The sequence below is a fragment of the Rhinopithecus bieti genome, unplaced genomic scaffold (genome assembly GCF_001698545.2).
Source record: "Rhinopithecus bieti isolate Rb0 unplaced genomic scaffold, ASM169854v2 scaffold_3878, whole genome shotgun sequence".
NCBI classification, from domain to species: domain Eukaryota; kingdom Metazoa; phylum Chordata; class Mammalia; order Primates; family Cercopithecidae; genus Rhinopithecus; species Rhinopithecus bieti.
The window spans coordinates 1,198,216-1,211,728 of NW_016805059.1; the positions used below are offsets into that span (position 1 = coordinate 1,198,216).

The window sequence follows — 13,513 nt, forward strand, 5'->3', positions numbered from 1 at the left end:
CTAGCACTCTTCCAGTCATAGGCCAGATACTCATAAACATTGGTGGAGAGTCGTTAATCCTCAAAAACTTCCTCAAAACAATAGTGATTTTTATATCTAACCTTTAGGCATTATAATTATTAATTTATTTTGAATTATCCTAATAAGGATTAAATTATACTCTATATGTTTCTGAATTATGTATTTGGTAAAGAGGTACATTATGTTTGATGTGTTGATCACTTTAATTAATATTTAATTAAGCAGAATTCTTTAATCCTGATATCATTTTTATTATTCATTTTCTTTGTGGTCTGTAATTAAAATGATACAATCATTTCCAGTCTTACTTAATTTTTGTAGAAATTTAACTAAATTACCTTCTTTTGATTCATTCAAATGAAAGTGGCTGAAGTATTTTTTAGCACCCATTAATGTTAAATATGTTAATCATGTTTGCTTTTCCAGTAAATCAACACTCAGCTACTCTCATTGTAACTTTCCTGTTTTGGTATTTCATTCTTAACTGTTCACTTACTCTGGCGCTTTTCCTGTGTGACCCGTGTCTCATGTTTTTGTTTAAAACCACTTATGTATTTTATGTGTATGTTATATATAGGTATACTCACATGTACATAGAGTTTTTCATCTCTTTGAGGAATAAAGGTAGAATTTGTTACTTTCAGCAACTCTGACACCCCCCCTTTTTTTTTTTCTGAGACAGAATCTTGCTGTGTCACCCAGACTGGTGTGCAGTGGCACGATCTTGGCTCACTACAACCTCCGCCTCCTGGGTTCAAGCAATATTCCTGCCTCAGTCTCCTGAGTAGCAGGGATTACAGGCACCCACCACAACACCCGGCTAATTTTTGTATTTTCAGTAGAGACGGGATTTCACCATGTTGGCCAGGCTGGTCTTGAGCTCCTTACCTAGTGATCCGCGCGCCTCATTCTCCCAAAGTACTGGGCTTACAGGTGTGAGCCACCACGCCCGGCCCACACCCACTTTTTTTCTATTGATTTGCTATCTCAGCTTTTGTATAAAAGTATTTAAATACTTTTATATTTAAGTATTTAAATTTTTGTGTATCCTATAGAATTTGTGTGTTACCATTATGATTTTATTTAGAAATAGAAGATCTTGAAAACTAAGTGAACAGTCCATGCTGTTTGGTCTGTCTTTGCCCCTTATTAATAGTAGAGCTCCCGTTTATTATCAAAAGGATGTCTGGACAGTAACTTACATAGTCAACCTGTGGGCTTCCCCTTTAGGATGCATATAGTAGCTTCTGTGAGAGGAACAGGAGAAGTGTGATATGTTATCTGAACTCAAATAATTTTTACTGTCTTACAAACCTGAGAGTAACAAATATAAAATGGACGTTTCATAGTTGGATATAATTATATACTCGTTTGCATGCAGAATTAGTAAAATGCATATCCAGGGGCTATGAAAATCCTGAGGGTCGTAATAACTAGAGATTCTTCAAAGAATGTGGGAATGGATCCAAATCTACAGAAAATTGATAGAACCTAAATCTGAATCAAATGGACTAAAATGAGTGATGAGCCTTTTGTTTGGTTTTTGTTCATTTTGTTGTTACCATTTTTAGAGAAATTTTGTCTTCTGACTTATTAACCACAGAGTTCTTTCAATTTCCTATGCAGTGGAATCCCAATTATTCTGCAGCCTCATGCTGTCAATTTTATCTTCTATTTAATGTATTTCCTGTTGTGCTATCTGCCTCTGAACTAGAGGATTAATTAGTTTTGAAGACATAATTTTTGAGTTTGAAATATTGCTATATATTTTGCTCAGATTAACTGCTTTATTGCTGAATATTTTAATTGTATTATAAACACCTATTGTATGCATTATAGTAGTGATGGTACTAACCTTGCTGTAATGGATTATTCATAGTGAACAATACTATGATATAATGCTGAAATGGTATATGACATGTTAATGAAGAGAGACTTAAATACCAGGCAATAGCATGAATCTGGGGGAGAATTGGATAATAAAATTGCCCAGTTAGGAAGTTAGAATGACCATCTAGATGATAGAATCCTACATTATGTATTTAGACTGTAATTAGGCTATTTGTTTCTCAAAAGGTTTTGAACTGTCCAATAAAAAGTCAAGATTACTAAAATAAAATATAGTTGATCAAAATTCTAAAGGAGGATAGTTAATACACTTAAATGGTTGCCGATATACTTACAGCGATGAAGTAATACATTTCGGCATGGATGTATTTTTAGCCATGGGATAATGAATGTGAATAGCTGATCAATTAGTATAACCATTATTTTGAGGCACCTGATACCTATCAATCTCCTTGGAAGATGTCGAGATGAAAGGTGAGTGATACATGGTTATGAACTACAGAAACACACCATCTAAGGAGAGGCTTCAAATTCTAGTTGTGTGAGAGAAGAAAACTAATAAAGAGAAAAAAATTATGTAATCTTTGGCATGCTTTTTGTGGATGGCTTTAACATATAATGTGTGTTTATATATAATATGTCTATAAAATTAATATTTTCTAAGATAAAGATTTGAATTTCTAAATTATAATTATTTTGATTGCCCCTTCAATTTCTTAGTGTGCATCATTGCTGGTCAATGAAGCATACTAACAGACCAGTCCGAGCAGTAATTGTCCTTGCTTAAGCAAGAATTTTTTTTTTTTTGATGGTAATGAATGATTTCAAAAATACATCTAGGCTGGTTGTGGTGGCTCTTGCCTGTAATCCCAGCACTTTGGGAGGCCGAGGTAGGAGGATCCTCAAGGCCAGGAGTTCATGATCATCCTGGTCAACAGAGTAAGGCCTCATCTCTGCAAAATAAAAGAAAACAATAAAAGCTTAAAAGTCGTGCATCTGTAGTCCCAACTACTCAAGAGGTTGAGGTGAGAAGATTGCTTGAGCCCAGGAGTTAGAAGTTGCAGTGAGCCCTGATTGCTCACTGCGTTCCAGCCTAGGTGACAAAGCAAGACTCTGTCTTTCGTCCTGTCTTCTAAAAAAAAAAAAAAAAGAAAAAAAAATCCTAGTAGCTTTTTTACTTGTGTCTGTATGGTCTGTCTTACCATAGGTCACCTGAATGAATTTAAAATATATATTGCTACTGCTTAATGTAATAAAGAGGATAGCTCCTCGTACATTAACAAAACTAGACTCTCTTCATACCTTAAGGTTCCTTTTTGCATTAAAATTCTCTTGGTGACTCACAGAAAATTTAAAAAGAATTATGACAAATACGGTTAGTCTGTTTCCAAATAGAGGATATTGCAATGCAAACTATAAAGGGTAGATCATTGGGAGGGGATTTTATAGGGTCCTGGTTAGGATTTGTCTGGTGGTATGTAATAAATCTGTGTAGTAGGGATGGGTAGCGAGGACCTTGTCAGGCATCTGCCAGTTATCTACATAGTTTCACTCCAGTGCAGTTAGTAGGAAGGTCAAGTCCTCTAAAATATCAGCAAGTACCCAGATGTTAGAGTCTAGAATCTTGCCTTGGACATCTGATGTAAGAAGTATAATAGCTTTAGTGATAACTATTGAGTGCTTTAACTGCAGCAAATGATACTGTGGTTCAACATGCTTATGCAGTTCAATTTATGTCATTGGCTGTAGAGAAATTATAAATCCACCCAAAATCTTTTGCCTGAATGGTTCTTTTATGGAATTCCTCTAGTAAGGCATGTCTAAGTTTCTGTTTATTTTTAATTTATTATATGTTTATAGTTTTCTCTAACTTTTCCCACCATAATAATCCTTTGGAATTTTTATATCCTTTTTTTTGGATTTCCGTTTCACCATTCATCAAAGATTAGGACAGCATTCTGTTATGATTGTGTTTCATTTCTATTTGAGAGTTGTGGTAAAAGAAATGGTGGTACCATCAGGAAATGAAAAAAAATTAACAATCTCAACAACAAAAATAAACAATAAATCTTAACTCAGAATGTTTCTGGGGAAGAAACCATTAATTCTGCTTTTGATGTATTGAGTTTTAGTTGCTATCAGGATTTCCAAGCTGAGTAGAGAAGCATATATCAGTTTTGTTAATTATGCTTTAATTAATATATAACCTACTGAAGAAAACTGACTGTGATTATTGCAACAATATCTGACACTATTGGTTCCCAGCATTTACTGGTGCTTTATTTTTTTATTTTTATTTTTTTTGTCTTATGAGGTAGGTGTTATTTTCCCTCATTTTATAAAAATTAGGTATTTTAATTGATTCAGATTACATAGCTGGTAGAGCTAGCCTTTGAACCTAATCAGGACTATATTTAGAGCTTATACAAGGCTTCTCCTTAACCTGAATCCTGTGGCTCAGTAAATGCTGGTTTGATACACAACCAGCGAGTACTTCATGTCTAGAATACTCTATTCATTGTTATCATGACATTTTGAATAAGAGTACTAGTTTGGGTTTATGTTCCAGTTATGCAGTTATAAAACTCTTTAATGTACATTGACACCCATGGAAAGTTTCTTTTTGGGGGAATGATCACTTTTAATCAAAGCTTTACCCTTTGGTATTATGAGTGGTGAATTCTTCTGCTGTGAAGCCAGCTACCTTTAATCACCACTATGTCTTAGGACACATATTAAAGCGAGGAGAAAGGTTTATATTGCTCAGCTGAATCTGTACTTAATGTTATTTATCTGAATGCAGTAAAAGTTTGCTGAAAGGTTAATCTGAGGTTATTTCAATTTGTCTTTTCTTACTGGCAGGGTGGAAAACACTGTTTCTCAAAGCACTTCATAAGACTTTCAGGACAATGTCCTCAGCGATGCCAAACCTCATGGAAAAGGATTTGAATGTAAACTCCAATAAAGAATCGTGCTAGTCTTAAAAATTTTACCCTGTTCTTATAATCTCCTGAAACACTTTACAAATTAAATTTAGTTTATATTTTTACCAAAAAACTTCTGCGTGTAGAGTCACATACTGCAAAACAACATTTTGGTCAACAACAAACTGCATATACATATGAAGGTGGTCCCATAGGATAATAACACTGTATTTTTCCTTTATTTTTTCTATGTTTAGACATGTTTAATTACACAAATACTTACCTTTGTATTACAGTTGCCTACAGTATTCAGTTTAGTAACATGCTGTACAGGATTTTAGCCAACAAGCAATAGGCTGTACCATAACAGTGCAGGTGTGTAGCAGGCTATTACATAAAGGTTTTGTGGCCTCTATGATGTTCAGACAACAACAAAATTGCCTAGTGATGCATTTACTATAACATATCCCATCCTTAAGGGACACATGAATGTATATATACACACACGCACACATACACCTATTACCAAATGGATACGTAACAGGGTTACCTAGCATTTTAGCCAGCACATTTATTATCTATTTACCTTGTGTTGTGAGTTAGGTAAAAAGAGATCTTCTTCCTGCTTTAAAGAGACCTCAGTTTAGTGACAGATAAGTAAACCAGCCAAAGAGGATGCAGGTACCCTGGTAGCCTGGGTAGGAAGAAGCCTTCACTCTCAGTAGTTAAGGTGATAGTGGGATGGAGGACTGTTCAGGAAAGACTGGTCAGAAAAGCTCAGACTTGTCTAGGTCTGAAAAGGAGGGAAGAATGAGTTAGGTGGGAAAGGGCATTCGAAACAGAGACAGCAGCACATGCCAAGTGTTGAAGCAGCATAGCCTGGCATGAGGAGGTACACAGTGATTTGACTCAGCTGGAATGATGGGTGCAGGGGGCAGATCCTCATTTTCAGACTCACAAGACCTCAAAGCTAAAGAAAGAACATGCTGGTTTTTTTGCAGTGGACAAATCCCTGCCATTCTGTTCGTCACTTTCTGGATGAATGCCCAGGCATCTCTTCCTTTCTGATTACATCCCTGGCTGCTTTTCTATGCCACTCCATGGATTACTGCTTCAAGTTTACACCCCCTTCCCATATGATACAGTCACCTCACTTGACACATGTAGGTTCCAGACCAGTGCCCTCCCTTTCTGTAACCTCATGAACTAACAAGGTGTAGACATTTAATACATATTAACCCAGATGATAGCATGTGTTAACTCAGAGGAGCTGCTTACTTATAAGTAAGTAAAAGAGTTAAAAAATAATCATCAATGAATCCATCAAATAAGTTACCACATAGCTTTCCCCCTGATAAACCAGCACTTGGACAATTCAACTTTTTTTTTATTCGCTATGCATGCAGCTTTAGCTATGACTCAACTTTTACAAATAAGACTTGCAAGGTTACCAATTAGATGTAACATGCACTAGATTCCATTCATGGAGAAAGCCAGTTGGCTGCTGTTGAAAATTGGGCAACTGACAAAATTAGAAAAAAACCAAAACCAAAACAATGCCTGTTAGTTTCAGATCTCCTTTTAGTTTTGAAGTTTACTGTATTAAACTGTTCCATTACACTTTGTAGAATTGTGTGGAGTGGAGTTCTGTTGATCTAAGAGCTTAATACCCATGACAAAAAGGTTCAAGTTTTGTATGTGAACTCCTACTTACAGTATTGTCATCATAGACATGAAGAATGTTAAAAAAAGGCAGTATGGCAGTTAAGAGCACTAGCTTTGAAGGTGACCCAAATTGGAATCCCAGTTTTAATTCTTGGCCAAGTATTTTAACTGTACTAATTCAAAGTTTTCTTGCATGTGTGATGGCAATAATTTCTGTTCTTTTTCATTAACTTTAGAAAATTATTTATATGAAGATTATCTGACATCTTATTTTTGTATATATCCTAGAAAGTATAAAATGTGATACGAATTAAGTTGGTATTAATAGAAAGGTATAATGTTTAGGGAAAATATCAAACCTGTATGTGAGATTTTGTTATCACCACTGGGTATCTGAGTAGAAGAAAACATGAGAAAAAATAATAATTGTGAATAGTGTTAAGAAATCATGGCTGAGAAGAGGGCAGGCCTCTGGGCAAGAAAACTAGATTTTTGAAGATAACAGCTTTGAGTGAAAAATAAGAGGTTTGTAATCATCCAGAATAATGGTGTCTGAATTCTTCAGCACTCAGTAGTAGACACACGACATGTTTGTTGTCTCAGAATTCTGAGGGCAATTCACAAAGAAATTTTTACAAACCATGAATCATTACACAACATTGCAATACCTCAAAAGAGTGAGTAAGTCAAAGCACTTAACAGATCTTGAGAAACTTGAAATAACAGGCATGTTGTTCTTGGGTGAGCAATCTCTCTAATTATGTGAGAGTTGTGTGTGCCTTTTCCTCCTCCACCATATTATGAGTGTTTAATGTAGAGAGAATTACTGAAGGTTTGCACACCAATTGGTAAACAATGCCAAAATTACCAGTAATAAATATACAAGATTGTGTGGGTAGGGGCAGGGACATTGGAGGCGAAATGAAAGACTAAGAAAAAAGTGATGTGAGTTTTAGAAAAACACAAAGATTAGGCAAGGTTGAATGTTTTGAGGGGAAATCAAAGCAACACATAAAATAAACTAATAACACAGATGACTTTTTTAAAGTTAAGAGATTTCTCAAGAACGATTTCTTAATAATAGAGTAAAAAAAAAATCCTGTGATGGGGATGTTCTTTATAGAATATTGTGATCTCCAATTTAATTTTATGTCTGAATTTATAATCAGAAAAGGTTTTGTTTCCTTATGGTTTCATCAAACTAAATTAAATTGTAATTGCTTAGATGGTATAAATATGTGCACAAAGTTGAATTCTTGAACACTGTATAGTGGCCAGTTGGCTAATTGTAACTCTAAATGACTTATCACAGTATGAAGTTTTGTTTTTTTTTAATATTGTTCCGTAATACCAACGTGAGTATGATGTTTCTGATAAGTACATAAAGAAAACATGAACTTACAACTGGAGCAGTAGGGCAAGGCTGCACCTTTATTATTTAACTCTTCCAGAAAGTGCTACTATTGACAACTCAGACACCTCTCCATGGGTACCTCCATAATTTTGTCATAAATTTAAATTTATTATAATGTTTTTAGACCTGTTTGAACGTATAGTACACAGCCCATTATAACCACGTTTGAATTATATTTATCAATCTTTTTTTTTTTTTTTTTAAGACGGGGTTTCACTCTGTTGCCCAGGCTGGAGTGCAGTGGCAGGATCGCAGCTTACTGCAACCTCAACCTCCTGGGCTCTAGCGATTCTCCCACCTCAGCCTCCCAAGTAACTGGGACTGCAGGCATGGACCACTACTCCTGGCTAGTATTTTTTGTATTTTTTCACAGAGACAGGTTTTCACTATGTTGCCCAGGCTGGTCTCAAACTCTTGAGCTCAAGCGATCGGCACACCTCAGCCTCCCAAAGTGAGGGGTTATAGGTGTGTGGCACTACACCCAGAAGACAATAAAGTATTTTTTAAAAGTGAATTATTTGTAAGAGAGATATCTATTAGTAAGCTTTTTGAACTATTCACGGAATAAGTTTCAATTTTCTATTTTTTCCAACTAGTTTAATACTGAATAAAAATGTATATATTCTTCTTCTCCTGGTGTCAACCTGAACTCCTACATTTTCTTTACTAACGATTGATTTCTTTTTTGGAATGATGTGATTACTTTTGTGACATTGTCACTTAAACAGTTACTAAGAAAGAGTTAAAATATGTGACCTCAGGCAGACTCTTAATGTTCATATTTAATGAAAACATACATTCTTACTCCCACAAACTATGTAAAATTACAAATGAAAATGACATGATGACATTAAAATGAGCAGCTCTGTATATTTTCTGCCTTGTTACTAAACAGCAGAGGTAAAGGAAGTCTCCTTCTTATCAAGTTAACAGAATTTAAATAAATAATCTTTATCAATAATTATTATAAATTACTTGTAAATCTAAATCAGACTTTTACACCTATAGTAAACTGTGATGCTAAGTAACATCCTGCATGATGTTATTCATTTTTACATCTTAATGAAATATCATTTTCATTAGGATATTTGAATCTAGAAATGTTTCTTTTTTATTTTTAGAAATAATAGTGGCTCATGTGGCTTTGTCTTAGGATGCGTATTATGTGTGAATACATACAAAAATTCGAATAAAATATGCTAACATCAGTTAGGATACTTCTAGCCACAGGAAATAAAAGACCCAAATCATAGCTTAAATATTGTTTATTATCTCACATAATAAGATGTCCATAGTTAGCACAGATCCAGGTTAATTCAAGGGCTCAGTGGCATCATCACCAGGTTGGTTAAATCGTTTATATTTTCCTGTCAACCTCAGCCTGTAAACTTTAGACACTTGGCCTGTTCCAGCATCACCTCCTCACACAGTTGTATCCAGATATGGAAGCTTCTCCACAACCATCTCTTTGTAAGTGCAACTTCTCCATTATTGGTCAGCGTCAGATCTTATGATTCTGTTTAGAACAGTCACTAGCCTAGGGGAAATGAGATAACCATAAATTAAATTCAACTATGATTCAGAGCTGGGGACGTGCTCGACCTTCATGAAGGTCATGGTCAGTTTAAGGTGAGAGAATAAAATCAAGATTTTGCTAAAAGAGTATGCTAAATGTAGGATGATAGTTTGGTAATAAAAGTGTGTCTGCCAAATAGCAATTCAGAATATTTTCTGAATCTATTAAACAAAAACTTTACTTTGTTTTAAGCACACAGTTAAAAAATACTAGTCTCAACTGGAAGTACAAGTCTCACGGGTAAAATCTTTTGGGATGAAGTAGCAGTTAACTTTCTGGTCTTTCATGAATACTCCACTTATTGCAAGAGAGTTGTAGTACATTGGCATTTTACTAACAGAAAACCAAAGTCTCTAAACAATTGCCCTTCCCACAATGTTATTGCACCAATAATTTAGATATTATGTATAAGAATTTGCCAGAACTTTCACATTTTATCTTCCAGTACCTCCTTCTCTTATTATTCCCCACTGTGTTCCATTTCTGCCCTCTCTCAAGTGTTATTTCCTGCTAAGCCTTTTATATTTTGACTTTTTAAATGCAATATTTTAATAATTTAACAAGCATTTTAGCTGATAACTTTCACCACAGGAGTTGTGAACTGTAATGCAAGACTAAATATTAGTCTAAGAGCTAGGATACCTAAGAAGAAGTGCCAAAATTATTTTGTTGTATTGGAAATTGTAAATAGGGAGTATAGAGGCCTGAATTTTATTTATTTATTTATTTATTTAGACAAGGTCTTGCCCTGTCTCCAGACTAGAGTGCAGTGGCAATTATATCTCGCTGCCACCTCCAAATCCTGGGCATAGGCAGTTCTCCCACCTCAGCCTCCTGAGTAGTACAGGCACATACCACCATGCCTGGCTAATTTTTTGTGATTTTTGTAGGGGTGGAGTCTCTCAGTGTTGCCCAGGCTAGCCTTGAATTCCTGGCCTCAAGTAGTCCTCCCACCTCAGCCTCCCAAAGTTATGGGATTACAGATGTGAACCGCTTAGCTTGACCATGGCCAAAATCTTATTACACAAAATGAAATGTCAGCAATTTGACAATAATAAGAACATGCTCTAAATAATTGCTGAAGTTTATATTGTTATGGACATTCATATTTAAATTCTTAGAAATTAAAGGCATAAAGCCATATATGCTGCTTTTAAAGGATGCACAAATATTCTAAGCCTCCTTTTAAGGAATTATTATAATCTACAAAATTTGTAAACTTTCATTTTCATTGATCAGTATATTAAACATAATGCCAATTATTTATTTTAGGCCATTGATGTAATGCAATGCAGTTACATTGATGTAATTCACTGTATCTTAGTAAAATGGAAGAGACAAGATGAAATAAGCACACATATATTTTCTATTATGGAGCAGAACTGAGGCTAAACTGTGTAGTGTTTGGGTATTACTAAATGCTTAGGTAAAGTGTGTGTGTCTGTGTGTGTTCACATACATGCACAAGTATATTTTTCTCCCCATATTCTATTTCTGCCTAGGTTACGACATTCATTCTGAAATGTCTAACACCAGAAACATTATTTTTATGATCTCTCCAAATGTGAAAAAGAAGTAAAAGAAGCTGAAGAGCAGAAGTGGGGAATTTACTTATATAATAATTGAGTTTATATTAAGAGTTGATTTTCTGAAATTAGAAATAAGTCTGTGATACACTGGATGCCGTTATATATGTGTCTTGTTAAAACTTGTTTGTAAGCAGGTTTGAAACTTGATCATGCAGTAGAGTCACGTATTCATTTATCTTTTTGCATGTTCAGTGGAATGCTTTCTATTGAAGTAGTTTCCTGTTATGTATATGTGGTATTGGTGTATTTGGATATAGACAAACTGAATTTCACAATGTGTTTTAAATATTTAAATTCTCCTTTTTACTTTTGAAAACAATTAGCAAATCAGTACACAAATACAAGTAAAATGTGTTCAAAGATAATGTGGACAAATAAAATATTGAAATTTTCATTACTCGTATTTCTGCATCTTTTGCGTAGGAAGTATGAAAAGGCAGTATCTACTGGTTGTTTCACTTCTTTGGATCTAGGTACTAAACTGTTTAAGATATTGAACCGTTAGCTATATGGCTGGAAACTCTTATCTGTGAGTCAGAGTTTTCTTCAAGCTGGTAAAATGTAACTGTCTTCCATGCTAGGTTCGGCATGATCTGGAAGAAGGTGCATTCTTTATTGCCAGCCCACTGAATTTTTGAATGATGACCCTGCAACCCATGCAAAGTCCTTCATGCAAGCCTAGACTGGCTGGTTATGGGGTCTATTTCTTGTCTCTTTTACCTTGGAATCAGCCCTGAGGGTTGACCTTACACATTTTTATCATTCTAACTGAGAAAGAAAGAAGTCAGGTAAGAAGATAGGAAGTGCCCTTCCCAAATAGACAAAAAAGGCACCAACTCTCTTTGCTGTGTTTGCATTTCCCTAGCTTTCCTCCTCATCTTGTTTAGCTTTCCTTCTTGGAGGCATTCTTTAAGTAGGACATGAGTTCCTTGAGGATCCAGAGAAGAAGAGTTGCTTTTAGTTCTTTTACTAAAAATCAAGAGTGGATTAATTCTAAGTGGCCCATTTTGATAGAGATCCTTAATTTCCTTCTCAAGATTTGTGTGAGCATTGTTTGTGACCAGAGACCCTTATCTTGAGGATATACATGGATTCAGCGTAGATAGTCTTAACATAAGCGAATGACAGTTGAAAAGTAGCATAGAATCCCTAAATGACCCCCCCTCAGGTATAATAATATTGTTAATTAAATTTTCAGTCAATTGAAATAACAATTGAGAAAATAATGGTTTAGATAAACTCCTATCCAGGTTTTCTTTAAGGTACAATGAGAGAAAGAGAAAGAAATCTCAGATCATCAAAGATATCCTTAAGAAAGTTAAGAAAACACACTAAGACTGCTGTAATTCAATGATGTATAGTAGTAAGTGGTCACTGGTGGTATTCTAGTTAATTTGTTTTCTTCTACGTATTGTAAGTGGGCAGTGTAATTAATCAAAGCAATCAATCAGTGCCAGCATAATTTGCATTTTTTAGGTATTTCCAAAACAATCTAACATAAACCTTGCCTCAAATTTATTATTCTTGGGGTAAAGTAAGTATGAAAGAGAATGTAATGTAGCAGGCTGCGATGAGACGTACACTAACAAACAGTCTAAATATCACCTGGGTTCATTTTTAGTTTCAGTACCCAAAACCCAATTACTTTAATCCAATGACTTTAATACAGTTATTCCGTTGAGTATAATCAAATATGTTTCATATGTAAACAGAATTGGACCTAGTGATTTCTAAGGAATTCTTAAGTGTACAATATTATGAAATAATAGAAAAATATAACACTATAGAAAAGCATTCAGTTTAGATTAATGTAAAGACAGTATCAGAAAAGTGCTTAGAAATGGTACTACAGCTAGAGCAGTGTTGACTTCAAGTGAGAGTTATTGAGTGGCATTTTCTTTCTTTCTTTTTTTGAAACGGAGTCTCGCTAACACCCAGGCTGGAGTGCAGTGGTGCAATCTTGGCTCACTCCAAGCTCTGCCTTCTGGGTTCACGCCATTCTCCTGCCTCAACCTCCCGAGTAACTGGGACTACCATGCCTGGCTAATTTTTTGTAGTTTTAGTAGAGACGGGGTTTCACCGTGTTGGCCAGGATGGTCTCGATCTCCTGACCTCATGATCCACTGGCCTTGACCTCCGAAAGTGCTGGGATTACAGGCATGAGCCACTGCACCCAGCCTGAGTGACATTTTCTAAGTTACATTTTTGAACCTGAAAGGTGCAGGTGTCAAATAATACAGTCACAACTCATTTAAACTTGTGCTTAAAATTGTTTTAGAGAAATATATTTCAAAATTTGCTCTCACTTTTAGTCAAAAGATTGACGTAGAATACAATGACATAGAATACAATTGACATAGAATAAAATGTAAACATTTTATTTTATTATTTTTTTTATTGCTGCATTGGAAATTTTATTTCTTCTTCATTCATCTTTTTTAAAATTTATTATTATTATTATTATTATTATTATTAT

General features: G+C 34.9%; 1 protein-coding gene and 1 long non-coding RNA gene across 4 annotated transcripts in view; one reads left to right on the forward strand and one right to left on the reverse strand.

Moving 5' to 3' along the window:
- PDGFC (platelet derived growth factor C) overlaps positions 1 to 13,513 on the forward strand; it is a 222,403-nt gene that overhangs the window by 77,529 nt on the left and 131,361 nt on the right. The window lies entirely within an intron of this gene.
- LOC108529020 (uncharacterized) overlaps positions 9,129 to 13,513 on the reverse strand; it is a 12,848-nt gene continuing 8,463 nt past the window's right edge. Inside the window, exon 3 of the long non-coding RNA XR_001885381.1 lies at positions 9,129 to 9,409. This is a non-coding gene — a long non-coding RNA (uncharacterized LOC108529020). The remainder of the gene's footprint in view (positions 9,410 to 13,513) is intronic.